This window comes from Pseudophryne corroboree, chromosome 3 (genome assembly GCF_028390025.1).
Source record: "Pseudophryne corroboree isolate aPseCor3 chromosome 3, aPseCor3.hap2, whole genome shotgun sequence".
NCBI lineage: Eukaryota > Metazoa > Chordata > Amphibia > Anura > Myobatrachidae > Pseudophryne > Pseudophryne corroboree.
Window position 1 is genome coordinate 206077719 of NC_086446.1, and position 19411 is coordinate 206097129.

The 19411-nt window shown below is 42.9% G+C and overlaps 1 protein-coding gene across 4 annotated transcripts in view; it reads right to left on the reverse strand.

Annotated features, from left to right (window-relative positions):
• Window positions 1-19411, reverse strand: part of CDH23 (cadherin related 23) — a 1868204-nt gene that overhangs the window by 1151038 nt on the left and 697755 nt on the right. The gene's annotated exons all lie outside the window — the stretch shown is intronic.

The window sequence follows — 19411 nt, forward strand, 5'->3', positions numbered from 1 at the left end:
AGGTATAGTTTTCATCACTACCGACTTTTCTCTAGACAACATTGCAAGAGCTGAAAGTATTTTGTAAATAAGGCTTTATTCTCTTTATTCTCTATTTTTTCCCCAAAAAAAGCTCCGAAATAGTTTTTTTTTTTTATGAGTGAATTAGGTGAAGAACATGAATTTAACACTATCCAAAATGATTTTAGTTAAAAATGAAAAAAAAATATATATATATTTTATTTTTATTTTTCCAAACATCAAAACATCGATCGGGGACATCGTGACCATCGGAACATCGGTAACGTCGCAACTTCAGTTTTTAGATCCCTGACAGCTGCCAGGTACACAGGAGGGGTCTGGGGGTGGCTTTGTGTGGGTTAATTTACACTCCCCAGCGGCTGCTATTGCACCTCCAGAAATACTACAGGAGAATTTGCCGTGTAAGGACTTTCAAGATCTGGGAGCTTGTGCAGGTTAAGTCCGGACTACTTTGCACTCCATCGTGACCTGCAGCTTGCCTTCAACCTTTCCGGTAGGACTCCTTGCTTGCACAAATGCCAACTTGTACCAATATTTTGATGGGACACCTATCCCTATTTTAATGTATGTCATATATTTTATTTTATTTATGGCTTAAATGTGTTATATGTGAGCTACTGGGTAGCGCCATTTTGTTACCACACTACTCTAATTCTGCTTGCAATTGTCTTTGGGCTTTAGGGCCACCGTATTGGTAACAAAGGCTAGCAGCTGATACTCAGAGAAGCATCTAGGGGATGTCTGTCACCAACCACTTATATGCCTTAGGTTTTTGTGTTTATAAGTTTCAGCTTTTTCAGTGTTTTCACCAATTTCAGCGCTAATGGCATTCACATATCTTTGGGCACTTTCTAAATTTGTTCAGCAACATGCGGTATAGTCAAATGAAGAAAAAGTTGACTCAAAAATGTAATTCTGCGTCACTGAGATTGTGAATTAGTGTAGAGCATTTATTTATTGTAGCGTTGCTGGAAGTCTCTGATTCCATAAGAATTTCTTTCAGTTTGTGCACTACAGTCAGCAGCCATGATTTGTAATTCCAGCTTGTTGGTCCACAACTTGGCATTCTCTTTGCTACACAAGATTCAAGAAATGATGTTCTACTGTATGAACAGATCTAGAAAAAAATAAAAAGCCGAAATAGCAGACAAATTTGCAAAAAATCTGCTAGATTTGGGGATTTGGCGTGCTGCTCTCTCCACCGTTACATTTGAGTGATGTGCAAAACAGTTTATAAAATGTGCATTTGTGTACAATTTCTCTCAGGTTCATCTACCACGCCATTCATTGCACCATTCATCACTGCTGCTCCATTGTAGCTCTGTCCTATTAACTTGTGTTTTTCGCATTTCAAAATGACATCAAGGCAACTTAAAATACACTCAGATATTGCATTCGCATCTTACCCAGTTGGAACCTAAAACCTCCAGAACCTTTCAACAGGGTTTCGGTTTTTGTCACAGTAACGAAGAACAAGCACAGGTTGGAAAGTATCTGTGATGTCTCATCTGGTATAACGCCAATAAGTTCCACCTCCATGATTTCCTCCTAAACATATTCCCTGTACACATACTGTATACAGATGTGTCCTCATACACCTAGCCTAAATAAGCCATGCAGTGCAAGATGCCTGGTGTGAGTGAGTCGGTAGGTCCCATGCAACTGCAAACGTTGTGCATCTTTTTTTGCAGAAAATGCGTCTTATTCACAATGCAATACACCTAGGAAGCACAAGGAGACTATGCAGATTAATTTGATATACGACACTTGTATATTGTTTGTGACTAAGCCTGTATACGGAGCAGAACAGAACTTGTAGCACTTCATGTACATATTCAGGGACTCCGTCGCACACAGTTATCAGGCCATGAGCATGTCTGTTCACAAGCAATTCTTTGACACGCCAGTAACACTAGCGTAACGTTCATAAGACATGCAAATGCATGCGCCGCTGGAGCCCAGGTAGTTAGTGGATGTCAGTCATTAGGAGCTGATGATTTATGAAGGCAGAACTGAAGTGGTAGGTTTTTACTGGGGGAGGGGGATGCCCTAGGTAAAATCCGCCACTGGTTGTGCTTTATCTCTCTTCACTTTATTGCTTTCCAGGCTTTCATAAATTGTGGCCTATCGGCCTAATTCACTGTGGATCGAGGGCTGAGATAGCGCTGTTCACAAATCTATTCTTACTTACAAATCACATGTGAAGAGCCGCCCAGAAAGGATAAAAAGACGCCCTCCAATGCATTCGCAAATCTGCGCATACATTAGCAGAATTACAATGCATACACAAAAAATTAGCACCATTGACAGTTGCAGCTGACCCCAGCATACTCAAATCAATGAGAATGCAGTTGCGCTGGGTGTTATGTTTATGAATGCAGCATTCGCAGATAACGTCAGATACACACCCTAAAAACGGCCATGACACGCCTACGTTTTCCCAACCAGTCCCAACAAACGCCATGTTACCACTCACAAATGGTCAATTCCTGTCAATCAAAATGCATTCTCTTTAAATTTAGGCTGCATATGCAGTGCGATCACATTTAACCATTCACGCACGCGCAATGCGTTCCCAGTGCATGCACAGTCTGTCGATAATCGCTCACTGCGTGCAAACAGCCTGTATTCCTGGTCAGGACCTGTATTCCTGGTCACCTTGTAAGAGCATAATTTTAGGAATACTTTCATTTCCATGGTCAGTATTAATTGCAAAGGCTCCAGAACACCCAAGCAGAGCTGGTAAAGGTGTACTGTGGAAATGAGGTTCTGGGTAACTGCTTAGTCACACACAATCCCAAGCAGAGCTGGTAAAGGTGTACTGTGGAAATGAGGTTCTGGGTAACTGCTTAGTCACACACAATCCCAAGCAGAGCTGGTAAAGGTGTACTGTGGAAATGAGGTTCTGGGTAACTGCTTAGTCACACACAATCCCAAGCAGAGCTGGTAAAGGTGTACTGTGGAAATGAGGTTCTGGGTAACTGCTTAGTCACACACAATCCCAAGCAGAGCTGGTAAAGGTGTACTGTGGAAATGAGGTTCTGGGTAACTGCTTAGTCACACACAATCCCAAGCAGAGCTGGTAAAGGTGTACTGTGGAAATGAGGTTCTGGGTAACTGCTTAGTCACACACAATCCCAAGCAGAGCTGGTAAAGGTGTACTGTGGAAATGAGGTTCTGGGTAACTGCTTAGTCACACACAATCCCAAGCAGAGCTGGTAAAGGTGTACTGTGGAAATGAGGTTCTGGGTAACTGCTTAGTCACACACAATCCCAAGCAGAGCTGGTAAAGGTGTACTGTGGAAATGAGGTTCTGGGTAACTGCTTAGTCACACACAATCCCAAGCAGAGCTGGTAAAGGTGTACTGTGGAAATGAGGTTCTGGGTAACTGCTTAGTCACACACAATCCCAAGCAGAGCTGGTAAAGGTGTACTGTGGAAATGAGGTTCTGGGTAACTGCTTAGTCACACACAATCCCTAGCAGAGTTGATAAGCAAAGTTGCTGCTGACTCATCACATTGACTTCAAAGTTAGTAGCAGGAAATTTACTTTATATTGCCTCTGAAGCCCATTGATTCACAAATGCCTTTTATAGAATAAACCGTATTGATGGATATTTAGTTCATGGCATTTCTATAAAAAAAAAAAAAGAGAATTTCAATCTATGCATTAACCTGAAAATTCTAATGGGAATCCCGACCAAAGTAAAATCTGCAGAGGGGGACCGTACTCAATGATTTAGGTATACTGCAGGGCAATGGTTCCAAACTCCAGTCCCCAAGTACCACCAATAGTTCATGCACAAATACAAAAGATATAATCTATTTTGCCTGATCATTAATCAGCGGCGTAACTACACACAGCACAGTTGCCAGCAGCTTGTAATGAGTCAAATTGACTCATTACAAGTTGCCTCTGCTGTGCTGGTTGCGCCGCGCTGGAGAACAGGAGAGGAGAGCAGCAGCGCCGGAGGCAGTGGAGGAGGAGGGAGGGGGACTGGAGCTGCAGCAGCGCTATATAATTGGTAGCGACGCTGCTGCAGCAGTCCCCTCTCCTTCTGCATTGGCTGCCCGGCGTTGCTGTGAATGCTGGGATGCGCTTCCCTCATCCCAGCATTCACAGCGGCGTCGGCTAGCCAATGCAGAAGGAGAGGGACAGCTGCAACAGCGCCACTACCAATTACATAGCGCTGCTGCGGCTCCAGTCCCCCTCCCTCCTCCTCCTTCTCCCCTGCCCAGGATCTGCTGCATGAAGCCTGCACCAAGGAGCCTGAGCCAGCGGGGAGAGATGGTAGGTATCTATCTCTCTGTCTGTCTGTCTGTCTCTCTATCTATTCTGTCTGCCACAATGTGTAAAAAGGGGGACTGGCTGCCGTAATGTGTAAAAAGGGGGATGCTGTCTGCCGTAATGTTTAAAAAGGGGGACGCTGTCTGCCGTAATGTGTAAAAAGGGGGACACTGTCTGCCGTAATGTGTAAAATGGGGGACGCTGTCTGCCGTAATGTGTAAAATGGGGGACGCTGTCTGCCGTAATGTGTAAAATGGGCACGCTATCTGCCTTAATGTGTAAAAAGGGCACACTGTCTGCTGTAATGTGTAAAAAGGGGACGCTGTCTGCCATAATGTGTAAAAAGGGGGACTGGCTGCCGTAATGTGTAAAAAGGGGGACTGTCTGCCGTAATGTGTAAAAGGAGCTCTACCTGGTGTAGTGGCGCTACTGTGCAGCGTAATTTGAATAATGGAGACTACTGTGCACCGTAGTATGAATTGGTATTATTTTGTGGCCACGCCCCTATATATATATTGGCGCGCCCTGACCCTATCTTGCATGAAGAGGGAGCGCCAATGCAGTTTCTTGCACACAGCGCTAAAATGCGTAGTTACGGCACTGTCATTAATTATCCTACATAAGGCAAGGCAAACCTGTGGCTTTCCAGCTGTTATGAAACTACACATCCCAGCATGCCCTGCCACAGTTTCAGTATTCTGAAATACCAATACTATGGCAGGAAATGCTGGGAATTTTAGTTGCACAAGAGCTGTAAAGCCGCAGGTTGGCCATTCCTGTCCTACTTGTTTTCACAGGGAGAAATTCTCCAAACATGACATGCTGGGGATACCTGAGGACTGGAGTTGTGTACTACTGCTATAGACCAAACTTTTCAATTTGTACATGGGGAGAGTGCACAATTTAACGGCATTTCAGTGATGTTAGTGTAGAGATCTCAAAATATTAGAGGGTAAATTTATTATCTCTCACGTGCTCAAAGCCACTAATCAACTAGCCACTTCCGCAGGGGATCAAGTGATGATATTATCATTATTATGACTATTAATAACTTTATTTATATGGTGCCACAAGGGTTCCACAGTCACTTATAAAGTACAGAAATACTATGACCAAGACGGCAACAACAAAAAAGGCTTATAGTGCAAAGCCTTGCAGAACATGGTTAAGGTTTGTATACACTGCGCCATCAGCAGTCACAATACCCAAATAAACATCAGCCTACCAATCTAAAGTTTTGGTGCTGCTGTTAGCAGATATTAACATACATGTTTTAACTGGCCATATTACAGTACCTTAGGGTTGGGCATTTCAATTACATTTCCTCTGGTAAGTAATTAGAGAAATATCAGGTGGTTAAAAAAAACATTGTGGATACACAGAAAACCAACCGTTTAATCAATTATCAACAAAAATAAAGTTAGGGAATAAAATGCTGTCCAGTCAGGTAACATAACAAGAACAGCATAAAGGGTGAGCATTTTAACTATTATATATTTTCTTTTAGGGGTATATTTACTAAGCAGTGATAAGAGCGGAGAAGTGAGGCAGTGGAGAAGTTGCCCATGGCAACCAATCAGCACTGAAGTAACATCAATAATTTGCTTACTGTAAAATGATACAGAGCTGCTGATTGGTTGATGGGGAAATTTCTCCACTGGCTCACTTTTTCGCTCTTATCACTGCTTAGTAAATGTACCCCTAAGTTTCTTAATACCCTAAAATTATAAAACATGGGAAAGGGGGTATTCCTTGTGTACTGATGGTGATGTTCTATGTGGTGCATCATATAAAAAGCCTACAATAGAAAAAAGTTTTGACAAATTTTTGATCCACTAGAGCTGTGGTTCCCAACCTCGCTCCTCGGGTACCCCCAACAGTTCATGTTTTCCAGGTCACCTAGCAGCTGAACAGGTGTATTCATTACTCACTGACACATTTTAAAAGATCCACAGGTGGAACAAATTATTTCACTTGCAATCCTGTGAGGAGACCTGGGAAACATGAACTTGAGGACCGAGGTTGCAAACCACTGCACTAGAGTATCCAGTCCTTCATGAGGGGGATGGGAAGCAGAGGAGGGGACAGGACAGGAATACTACTACTACTACTACTACTACTACTACTACTACTAATAATAATAATAATAATGATACTACACTACTCACTTGTCTGAATGGTATGACTTATGGTGTCTAGTCATCCTGGAATTTTCCACATTTCTCTATGTTAGCCTCAAACAGTATAATGAAATCCTTCAGATAAAAGGTGATTATTCTGTTATCCTCTATTATGTTTTTTTTTTTTTAAATTGCTTATTTAAGTTTATGGAACCTTTTTGAAAAATAGTTTTTATTGCAATTTTTTTCTGTAAATTATTGTACATACTTATGCTTATAAAAAAAACTTACCTTACTAAACTTACTTATTGCCTCAGAACTCTAGTCTCTGAGTAGACATTATGCTACTTGCAATGATATAACAGTAAGGGTGGGATAATTATTCAATGTGTAAATAAAGTGATGCAGAATTTCGCCAGTCTGTAATTAAGATATAGACCCATAGTGGACTTTTTCAATATGTGGCGACAGTACTACTTGATTAGTGGGACTCAGGGCTTGATAGATTAACAAAATAATAGAGCATTAATAAAGGGATTGCTACACAATCCCAGAGACAAGAAATAAGAGTAGTCTGTGGATCATTTATCTCCCAGGCTTTTATATATTAAAATTAAGGACATTGTGGTTTAGTAAATAAAAGAGGAAATGTTAGTGTAGCGTGTATTCCTCTTTCAATGTATACTAAAAAGTTGTCACTTTATAACACCATTTAAACATAATATAATATGATTTGAAATGCTACAGGCATAAGAGGTGAATCAGGACAGTCAGAATCCCGATGGATCCCAGAAGTAAGTGCAGGAGTTAGTGTTAGGCACTTAGGGGGGAGGGGAGGGTTAGTCACTTAGGAGTATTGGTGGGCTAGGGATAGAGTTGGGCACTTAGGGGGAGGGTTAGCATTAGGCTGTGGGGGGATGAGGTAAGGGTTAGGCTGCAGGAGGGGATGGTTAGGCTGTGGGAGGGGTGGTTTAGGGGTACTGTTAAAATACTTACAAGGATCCATCAGGATGCTACTGTAGGTATCCTGACCGTCAGGATACTAACTGAAGGGATTTCATATCCACCCCATTACAATTACTACTAGAGATGCTCTGTGTTTGATAAATTGCATTACATTCTCAACATTAACAAAACAATATTTTTGAACTAAATTAAAGCAAAAAAACATGTTTGATCATATGGATACACACTGTCTAGAATCCTTAATAGTTCTACATGTGACTGATGGGCCCAAGCTTAAAGCTCAAAATTGTTGTGAATAAAAAAACCAAACACTTAAAAAGATTATGCAGCCATTTAACCATAGACAGGTAACATTTTATAGTTTATTTTAACATCTTGTGTGTTAAATGTGTGATATGAATTCCGATCTTGAACAGTGAGTTTGTCAATGGAAGTGAAATTAAAATTAATCCAGCCTAAATATTATTCTTGTACAACAAATGAGTTTGAGGAACTGGAACCATCCAATCTGATTGAATTTAAAACTGGTTCTAGCATCTCTACTAACAAGAACTCAGTTCAGCTTGTATTACCTTTACAGTGAAAATGTCGCATTTCATAAAAGCTAATTAAGTGGACATTGCAAATGTAGACACTATATGAGTGGCTATGCAAAATCTGTGGAATACCATGAAAGAATTTATCTTTGCAAACAGTAAAACTATTAGAATGCAAATACATCCATGCAGCAACAATGCAAATAACATGTCAAATGACAGGCAATCTGGCCAAACATCTGCTTGAAGGTCATGGAATGAAAGACAGTAATAGAAAAAGGGACAGAGTAATAGGATGAAAGAGATAAATGGTGGGTCCTAACTATTATTATAAGTTATGATTTGACTGCACCACTAAAATTACATAATTCCTTTCTGCATAAAATAAACAGTATTTTATTTTTTATTAATCAAAATGTCAATTTTTTAAGAAATTAAAATCATGCATTCATACAAATCACTTAAAAGTAAAAATATATTAAACACAATATAGCTCACATTGGTTTAATCCTCATTCCCAGGGTTGGACTATCCCATAAGGATACAGGGGGAACCCTCCAGTGGGCCCCACTGCCTAAGGGTCCAACTCTTCCTCTAGGGATTTAGTTCCAGACTGCGCACTTGAATCATACATTATACTACACAGGACTGTCGTGTATTTTCTACAATACATTGCAGTTATTAGTCTGGTACATTATCATGCATGCACTAGCAGTATTTACTAATATATATATATATATATATATATATATATAAATATACACACACATATATATATAAATAAATATATTTATTATATAGCATGCTATTCCTGCCAGAGTGTCTCAGTTGCTCCGAGTGCCTCACACCATATGGTGTACAGTCGCCCAATAGGTGAGGAAATGTTGCTCCAAATGACACTTTCTTAAACAACTAGCATGGGAATGAGCAGTGACGGACTGCAGCATAAAGCGCCCACCGGGGAATTCAGTAGTAGAGGCCCATGTTTAGGGGTGTGTCCAGTCTCCACATTGGTTTGCTTAACCATTAGAGAGTGCAGGGTCTGAGTCCCTTGATAAACGTATATTTTTCTTTTCATGCTGTATCTTAGTCGCATTATTACCGCAGTGAAAAAGCACTCACAGTTGTAGCAGAGACTCTAGCCTGCCACTTCAAGTTCAACCATACACAAATTGGTTTTTACACACATGGTTGGTCACTTCAGAGCCATTTTTACACAAATTCAGGCTCAGTTTATACAGACGGACAAAGGTTGCACAAATGATTGAACAGTGTATAGTAGCAATGTACTTTTGTCGATTCTATGGTGTTTAATTATGTGAATAAGAGGTTGGTACTGGGAAACTGTCATTTGGGATTCCGGAGGTCACCATACCGACCCTGGGATCCCAGTCTCCAGAATGCAAGCGTGGGGGAGGGGGGGGGGGGGGCGAGCGCAGCAAAGCATTCACTGCGCTCACGAGAGGTTCTGTTCCCACTCTATGGAGTGGTAGTATTCTCTGTTGGTCGGCATGCCGACTGTCGAGCTGGCCAACACTCAGGATTCCAGGTGTCAGTATAGTGACAGGCGATCTCCCAACCACCAGTCACAACTACATCCCTGAATAAGATAACTTTTGGAACGAAAAAGATGCTCAGCATGGCTGAGACAAACAAGACCGTGTCCATAGAGAGAGGCTATTTGTCACGACCATAGCAATAATAAGAAAGAGGACATGTGTAGCTACAACACCTGTGAGCTGCTTTGTATGCTATTCACCAGATTGGGACAAATGGTTTATACAGTGCATCTCAACTACTACCCACCAGATTAGTGGTACAGTTTTATATACATAGTGGGAGCTACTTTGTACACTTGCCAATTAGTGCGCAAAGTTCTTACAAACATTCAAACAATAAGCTAAGACTCCAGGCCAGTCCTAACCAACTACAAACAGCAATAATTTGGTTAGTGACACCTTAGAGCTATCTGACCAAAATTGAGACAATGTCCTTCACAGAAAGCCCTACCATTTGTGGTTCTACATTAGTAGACACTATACACCAGGCATGTCCAAACTGCGGCCCTCCAGCTGTTGTGAAACTACATATCCCAGCATGCCCTGACACAGTTTTGCTGTCAGAGAATGCTAAAGCTGTGTCAAAGAGTGCTGGGATGCAGAGGCAGAACTCTGGGAGGCAACGGAGTCATCTGCCGCCGGGCTTCTGCTCTGAAGGGGGGCACCTCTCCTCCCATTCTGTGACACCAATGAAGTAAGTTAATTGATGGCTGCCGCTATCTTTTCACTATATGAAGTTACTTCTCTGACAGTTACACATAACTTCATATAGTTACAATTCTCATGCTTCCTGTACTGGAGCAAATAGCTCCATCAGTAAAGTGTCTGCTGTCAGTAGGTTCTAATCCTAAGTATGACTGTTAGGAAATGTGTGATTTAAAATAAAAGACAATGAAATGTATATATACAGTATATAAAAAAAATTCAGAACACTCCTTACACACACACATGCACATATACATACATATATTTATCTAAATATAAGGGGGGGGGGGGCAACTGGTATGGACTTGTCTCCGGGCGACTGTGACGAACTTACGCCACTGCTGGGATGTGCAGTTTCTCAATAGCTGGAGGGCCACAGTTTGGACATGCCTGCTATACACAGTATACACAGTTTGAACCATTGCAGTTTTTACAGAAAAAGTATATTTCTCATAAAAAACCTAAATATCCAAAGACATGACTAGAATCACTACACAAGTAAAGTTCATTAGTGTAATGTGTCTATAATAAGCACTGTGGGATAAAGAACTATAAAGAATGTTTGAGTAAAGGATGACATACTGTAATATGTTTCCTAGGCATGGGTCCAGAGCGTGTTTACATGCTTTTGTTTTCTGCACATTGATATGATAAGTGGACTACTATGTCATTTAGCTATGGTATGTGACAAAGCCTCTCACTAGATCAATCACTGATCTGACATGAAAGGATAACAACTACTAGTTCCAAAATAAAATTTGATATTAAGAACCATGCATGACACTGCGCACTTTATCCATATAAAGGATTGAAATGAAGTCACACGTTCTTGTAAAATTTCAAATTTTGGCACTAGCAGGGACTCTTATCCATTCATTTGCTATACTTCTACTTGTATGCAGATGGCTACTATGGAATGACATGACACCTTAAGATATAGGGGAATGCTGCATGTAAAATTTCAAAATTTATCATTTTCTTTTTATATATATATATTAGAGATGAGCGGGTTCGGTTCCTCGGAATCCGAACCCGCCCGAACTTCAGTTTTTTTTACACGGGTCCGAGCGACTCGGATCTTCCCGCCTTGCTCGGTTAACCCGAGCGCGCCCGAACGTCATCATCACGCTGTCGGATTCTCGCGAGGCTCGGATTCTATCGCGAGACTCGGATTCTATATAAGGAGCCGCGCGTCGCCGCCATATTTCACACGTGCATTGAGATTCATAGGGAGAGGACGTGGCTGGCGTCCTCTCCGTTTATAGAGATTCGAGAAGAGAGTGAGACAGAGAGAGACACAGTAGTAATTTTGGGGAGCATTAGGAGGAGTACTACTACTACTAGTACTTGCTGAAGTGATAGAGAGAGATAGTGTGACTGTATTATCTGACTTGTGGGGGAGACACTGACAGTGGGGAGCAGTTAGAGTCTGAGAGCAGGACTCAGGAGTACATATAACGTACAGTGCACACTTTTGCTGCCAGAGTGCCAGCCACACTGCCATTGTTTGTGACCACACTGACCACCAGTATAATATATATTGTGATTGTCTGCTTAGGACTCAGGAGTACTACTTGCAAGTTGCTGATAGTGTGACCAGTGACCTGACCACCAGTTTAATAATCACCACCAGTTTATGAGTTTAATATATATATATATATATATATATAATTGTATATAATATATATATAATATTGTATACCACCTAGCACCTACCCGTGTTTTTTTTTTTTTCTTTCTTCTTTATACATACTACTATAGTAGCTTACTGTAGCAGTCTGCGGTGCTGCTGAGCTGACAGTGTCCAGCAGGTCCGTCATCAGTCATTACATAATAAATATATAATATATACCTGTCCGGCTGCAGTACGATATTATATATACATATATATTGATTTCATCTCATTATCATCCAGTCTATATTAGCAGCAGACACAGTACGTTAGTCCACGGCTGTAGCTACCTCTGTGTCGGCACTCGGCAGTCCATCCATAATTGTATACCACCTACCCGTGGTTGTTTTTTTTTTCTTTCTTCTTTATACATACTACTATAGTAGCTTACTGTAGCAGTCTGCGGTGCTGCTGAGCTGACAGTGTCCAGCAGGTCCGTCATCAGTCATTACATAATAAATATATAATATATACCTGTCCGGCTGCAGTACTAGTGATATTATATATACATATATATTGATTTCATCTCATTATCATCCAGTCTATATTAGCAGCAGACACAGTACGTTAGTCCACGGCTGTAGCTACCTCTGTGTCGGCACTCCATCCATAATTGTATACCACCTACCCGTGGTTGTTTTTTTTTTCTTTCTTCTTTATACATACTACTATAGTAGCTTACTGTAGCAGTCTGCGGTGCTGCTGAGCTGACAGTGTCCAGCAGGTCCGTCATCAGTCATTACATAATAAATATATAATATATACCTGTCCGGCTGCAGTACTAGTGATATTATATATACATATATATTGATTTCATCTCATTATCATCCAGTCTATATTAGCAGCAGACACAGTACGTTAGTCCACGGCTGTAGCTACCTCTGTGTCGGCACTCGGCAGTCCATCCATAATTGTATACCACCTACCCGTGGTTGTTTTTTTTTTTTTTCTTTCTTCTTTATACATACTACTATAGTAGCTTACTGTAGCAGTCTGCGGTGCTGCTGAGCTGACAGTGTCCAGCAGGTCCGTCATCAGTCATTACATAATAAATATATAATATATACCTGTCCGGCTGCAGTACTAGTGATATTATATATATACATATATATTGATTTCATCTCATTATCATCCAGTCTATATTAGCAGCAGACACAGTACGTTAGTCCACGGCTGTAGCTACCTCTGTGTCGGCACTCGGCAGTCCATCCATAAGTATACTAGTATCCATCCATCTCCATTGTTTACCTGAGGTGCCTTTTAGTTGTGCCTATTAAAATATGGAGAACAAAAATGTTGAGGTTCCAAAATTAGGGAAAGATCAAGATCCACTTCCACCTCGTGCTGAAGCTGCTGCCACTAGTCATGGCCGAGACGATGAAATGCCAGCAACGTCGTCTGCCAAGGCCGATGCCCAATGTCATAGTACAGAGCATGTAAAATCCAAAACACCAAATATCAGTAAAAAAAGGACTCCAAAACCTAAAATAAAATTGTCGGAGGAGAAGCGTAAACTTGCCAATATGCCATTTACCACACGGAGTGGCAAGGAACGGCTGAGGCCCTGGCCTATGTTCATGGCTAGTGGTTCAGCTTCACATGAGGATGGAAGCACTCAGCCTCTCGCTAGAAAAATGAAAAGACTCAAGCTGGCAAAAGCACCGCAAAGAACTGTGCGTTCTTCGAAATCCCAAATCCACAAGGAGAGTCCAATTGTGTCGGTTGCGATGCCTGACCTTCCCAACACTGGACGTGAAGAGCATGCGCCTTCCACCATTTGCACGCCCCCTGCAAGTGCTGGAAGGAGCACCCGCAGTCCAGTTCCTGATAGTCAGATTGAAGATGTCAGTGTTGAAGTACACCAGGATGAGGAGGATATGGGTGTTGCTGGCGCTGGGGAGGAAATTGACCAGGAGGATTCTGATGGTGAGGTGGTTTGTTTAAGTCAGGCACCCGGGGAGACACCTGTTGTCCGTGGGAGGAATATGGCCATTGACAAGCCTGGTGAAAATACCAAAAAAATCAGCTCTTCAGTGTGGAAGTATTTCAACAGAAATGCGGACAACAGGTGTCAAGCCGTGTGTTGCCTTTGTCAAGCTGTAATAAGTAGGGGTAAGGACGTTAACCACCTCGGAACATCCTCCCTTATACGTCACCTGCAGCGCATTCATAATAAGTCAGTGACAAGTTCAAAAACTTTGGGTGACAGCGGAAGCAGTCCACTGACCAGTAAATCCCTTCCTCTTGTAACCAAGCTCACGCAAACCACCCCACCAACTCCCGCAGTGTCAATTTCCTCCTTACCCAGGAATGCCAATAGTCCTGCAGGCCATGTCACTGGCAATTCTGACGAGTCCTCTCCTGCCTGGGAATCCTCCGATGCATCCTTGAGTGTAATGCCTACTGCTGCTGGCGCTGCTGTTGTTGCTGCTGGGAGTCGATCGTCATCCCAGAGGGGAAGTCGTAAGCCCACTTGTACTACTTCCAGTAAGCAATTGACTGTCCAACAGTCCTTTGCGAGGAAGATGAAATATCACAGCAGTCATCCTGCTGCAAAGCGGATAACTGAGGCCTTGACAACTATGTTGGTGTTAGACGTGCGTCCGGTATCCGCCGTTAGTTCACAGGGAACTAGACAATTTCTTGAGGTAGTGTGCCCCCGTTACCAAATACCATCTAGGTTCCACTTCTCTAGGCAGGCGATACCGAGAATGTACACGGACGTCAGAAAAAGACTCACCAGTGTCCTAAAAAATGCAGTTGTACCCAATGTCCACTTAACCACGGACATGTGGACAAGTGGAGCAGGGCAGGGTCAGGACTATATGACTGTGACAGCCCACTGGGTAGATGTATGGACTCCCGCCGCAAGAACAGCAGCGGCGGCACCAGTAGCAGCATCTCGCAAACGCCAACTCTTTCCTAGGCAGGCTACGCTTTGTATCACCGCTTTCCAGAATACGCACACAGCTGAAAACCTCTTACGGCAACTGAGGAAGATCATCGCGGAATGGCTTACCCCAATTGGACTCTCCTGTGGATTTGTGGCATCGGACAACGCCAGCAATATTGTGTGTGCATTAAATATGGGCAAATTCCAGCACGTCCCATGTTTTGCACATACCTTGAATTTGGTGGTGCAGAATTTTTTAAAAAACGACAGGGGTGTGCAAGAGATGCTGTCGGTGGCCAGAAGAATTGCGGGACACTTTCGGCGTACAGGCACCACGTACAGAAGACTGGAGCACCACCAAAAACAACTGAACCTGCCCTGCCATCATCTGAAGCAAGAAGTGGTAACGAGGTGGAATTCAACCCTCTATATGCTTCAGAGGTTGGAGGAGCAGCAAAAGGCCATTCAAGCCTATACAATTCAGCACGATATAGGAGGTGGAATGCACCTGTCTCAAGCGCAGTGGAGAATGATTTCAACATTGTGCAAGGTTCTGATGCCCTTTGAACTTGCCACACGTGAAGTCAGTTCAGACACTGCCAGCCTGAGTCAGGTCATTCCCCTCATCAGGCTTTTGCTGAAGAAGCTGGAGACATTGAAGGAGGAGCTAACACAGAGCGATTCCGCTAGGCATGTGGGACTTGTGGATGGAGCCCTTAATTCGCTTAACAAGGATTCACGGGTGGTCAATCTGTTGAAATCAGAGCACTACATTTTGGCCACCATGCTCGATCCTAGATTTAAAGCCTACCTTGGATCTCTCTTTCCGGCAGACACAAGTCTGCTGGGGTTCAAAGACCTGCTGGTGAGAAAATTGTCAAGTCAAGCGGAACGCGACCTGTCAACATCTCCTCCTTCACATTCTCCCGCAAGTGGGGGTGCGAGGAAAAGGCTCAGAATTCCGAGCCCACCCGCTGGCGGTGATGCAGGGCAGTCTGGAGCGACTGCTGATGCTGACATCTGGTCCGGACTGAAGGACCTGACAACGATTACGGACATGTCGTCTACTGTCACTGCATATGATTCTCTCACCATTGAAAGAATGGTGGAGGATTATATGAGTGACCGCATCCAAGTAGGCACGTCACACAGTCCGTACTTATACTGGCAGGAAAAAGAGGCAATTTGGAGGCCCTTGCACAAACTGGCTTTATTCTACCTAAGTTGCCCTCCCACAAGTGTGTACTCCGAAAGAGTGTTTAGTGCCGCCGCTCACCTTGTCAGCAATCGGCGTACGAGGTTACATCCAGAAAATGTGGAGAAGATGATGTTCATTAAAATGAATTATAATCAATTCCTCCGTGGAGACATTGACCAGCAGCAATTGCCTCCACAAAGTACACAGGGAGCTGAGATGGTGGATTCCAGTGGGGACGAATTGATAATCTGTGAGGAGGGGGATGTACACGGTGATATATCGGAGGATGATGATGAGGTGGACATCTTGCCTCTGTAGAGCCAGTTTGTGCAAGGAGAGATTAATTGCTTCTTTTTTGGTGGGGGTCCAAACCAACCCGTCATTTCAGTCACAGTCGTGTGGCAGACCCTGTCACTGAAATGATGGGTTGGTTAAAGTGTGCATGTCCTGTTTATACAACATAAGGGTGGGTGGGAGGGACCAAGGACAATTCCATCTTGCACCTCTTTTTTCTTTAATTTTTCTTTGCGTCATGTGCTGTTTGGGGAGTATTTTCTGGAAGGGCCATCCTGCGTGACACTGCAGTGCCACTCCTAGATGGGCCCGGTGTTTGTGTCGGCCACTAGGGTCGCTTATCTTACTCACACAGCTACCTCATTGCGCCTCTTTTTTTCTTTGCGTCATGTGCTGTTTGGGGAGGGTTTTTTGGAAGGGACATCCTGCGTGACACTGCAGTGCCACTCCTAGATGGGCCCGGTGTTTGTGTCGGCCACTAGGGTCGCTTATCTTACTCACACAGCTACCTCATTGCGCCTCTTTTTTTCTTTGCGTCATGTGCTGTTTGGGGAGGGTTTTTTGGAAGGGACATCCTGCGTGACACTGCAGTGCCACTCCTAGATGGGCCCGGTGTTTGTGTCGGCCACTAGGGTCGCTTATCTTACTCACACAGCTACCTCATTGCGCCTCTTTTTTTCTTTGCGTCATGTGCTGTTTGGGGAGGGTTTTTTGGAAGGGACATCCTGCGTGACACTGCAGTGCCACTCCTAGATGGGCCCGGTGTTTGTGTCGGCCACTAGGGTCGCTTATCTTACTCACACAGCTACCTCATTGCGCCTCTTTTTTTCTTTGCGTCATGTGCTGTTTGGGGAGGGTTTTTTGGAAGGGACATCCTGCGTGACACTGCAGTGCCACTCCTAGATGGGCCAGGTTTTTGTGTCGGCCACTAGGGTCGCTTAGCTTAGTCATCCAGCGACCTCGGTGCAAATTTTAGGACTAAAAATAATATTGTGAGGTGTGAGGTATTCAGAATAGACTGAAAATGAGTGTAAATTATGGTTTTTGAGGTTAATAATACTTTGGGATCAAAATGACCCCCAAATTCTATGATTTAAGCTGTTTTTTAGTGTTTTTTGAAAAAAACACCCGAATCCAAAACACACCCGAATCCGACAAAAAAAATTCGGTGAGGTTTTGCCAAAACGCGGTCGAACCCAAAACACGGCCGCGGAACCGAACCCAAAACCAAAACACAAAACCCGAAAAATTTCAAGTGCACATCTCTAATATATATATATATATATATATACATACATATACATAAGGGACGTGCAGTCAGGGGAGGCAGAGCCTCACCTGTCATGCTCCCTATCATACTCAGAGTTCTCACTATAAAAATGATTGGGATAACACAAAGATGATATTTATAATTTATAAGCATCTTCTTTGTATTAATGCAATCATCTTTATAGATAAAACTTACCAGACTTTCAGAGCTCCTGGGAGAGATAGAGATGAGGCAGCAATAGCTCAGCCTCATCTCTCATACTGTCAGACACTGCCTGTACAGATGGGCGGGGCCACACAGCGGCCAATCAGACCGCATAGAACAGAGAAATGTGAGTAGTGAGTGTGGGGGCACAGGCGTGTGTGGCATCTGTAGTGAGTTTGGGGACAGGTGTGTGTGTGTGTGTGTGTGTGGCATCTGTAGTGAGTGTGGTGACAGGACTCAGTGTGTGTGTGTGGCTACTGTAGTGAGATGTAGTGTACATATAGGTTTCTGATCACCCTCCCCAGGTACTGATGACTGTATTGCCCTGTGTAACCTGCTGCACCAGGCCAGCAGTATTCTGCAGGTGAGGGACCAATGGGGGCACCTCAATCAGAAGTTAGTATCCAACAGTTTACTCACATCACTAGGGTGATGGCTGTGACCTGGCTATTACTGTATGTTTGTTCTCCCTGTGTTTGCAATCATGGATGTAGTGCAGGGACATAAGAGTTAAATTGTGTAGGGGGTGAGACAGGCTCCACGGCCACCACCATTTGTGCCTCCCCAGTCTCTGACCTCACCCCACGTCACATATATATATATAAATATATATAAAACTTTGTAGCCACCAAGTATTAATATCTAGGAACTAGTCCAGACCTGCAATCACCAACTGCCCAAAGACAGGATCTGGTGCTTGAACTGTTACAATCATTAGCCTAGAGCGCAAGGAGCTAGTATAGTGTGACGTATTCATTGAGCAGCATGGGTGGAATAGTGGTTAGCATTACTGCTCCAGAACTGAGGTACTGAAATCACTTTCCCACCAAGGTTCTATCTGCGTGGAGTTTTTATATTCTCCTCATGTTTGCTATGTGTACTACGGTTGCCTCCCACAATCCAAAAACCTACTGATAGTTTAATTGGTTTTTGACAAAATTAACCCTAGTACTGTATATGTATCTAATGGTAGGGAAAAATCTGCACTGCAAAATATGTGCACACTTTATACTCTTGCTACCACATGTATCATAGCGCATATCAATTACATATCTACCACCTGTCTCATGTCATTGTACGTAATTTGTGTGCATCATAATCAATTTAATGTACATTGATGCTGGTCCTTTATATATTTATAAATTGGAGGGTTCTACGCACTGAGTGTCTTTATTCTATAGCTAGCCGGGGTGTGCTGCTCGTTCTGATGGGTGTTCCAACCCACCTATACGTAAATGGAGAAGCTTAGTGGATATACCACAATAGAACTGCGCTCAACCCCTAAGGTGTGTGTGTTTAGCTAACGAATGCATATCAGATGTAATAAAAGATAATGTATGAACAGACCCAAATTTGAGTTTGCACTTGGATATAGAAATCACAAAAATAACAATATGATGCAAATTAATTGTTGTGAGCCACTGTATTTATTGTATACTGGCCAATCTAAAGGTGTGCGGTTAATGCCCAGGGTGGGCGATATTGTCTCTTATAAAGTTCATGCAGGTGGACGATATTGTCTCTTATAAAGTTCATGCAGGTTATAATACAGACTGCGGCGTCCCGCCCATCTGCTGTTGAAAAGTCTTTAGGAAAAAAATAATAATAATAAATGCTGGTGTTGGTAAAAAATCTTTAAAACCTTCACGATGCCCTGAGCTTACGGTGGTGGCAGAAGTAGGGTA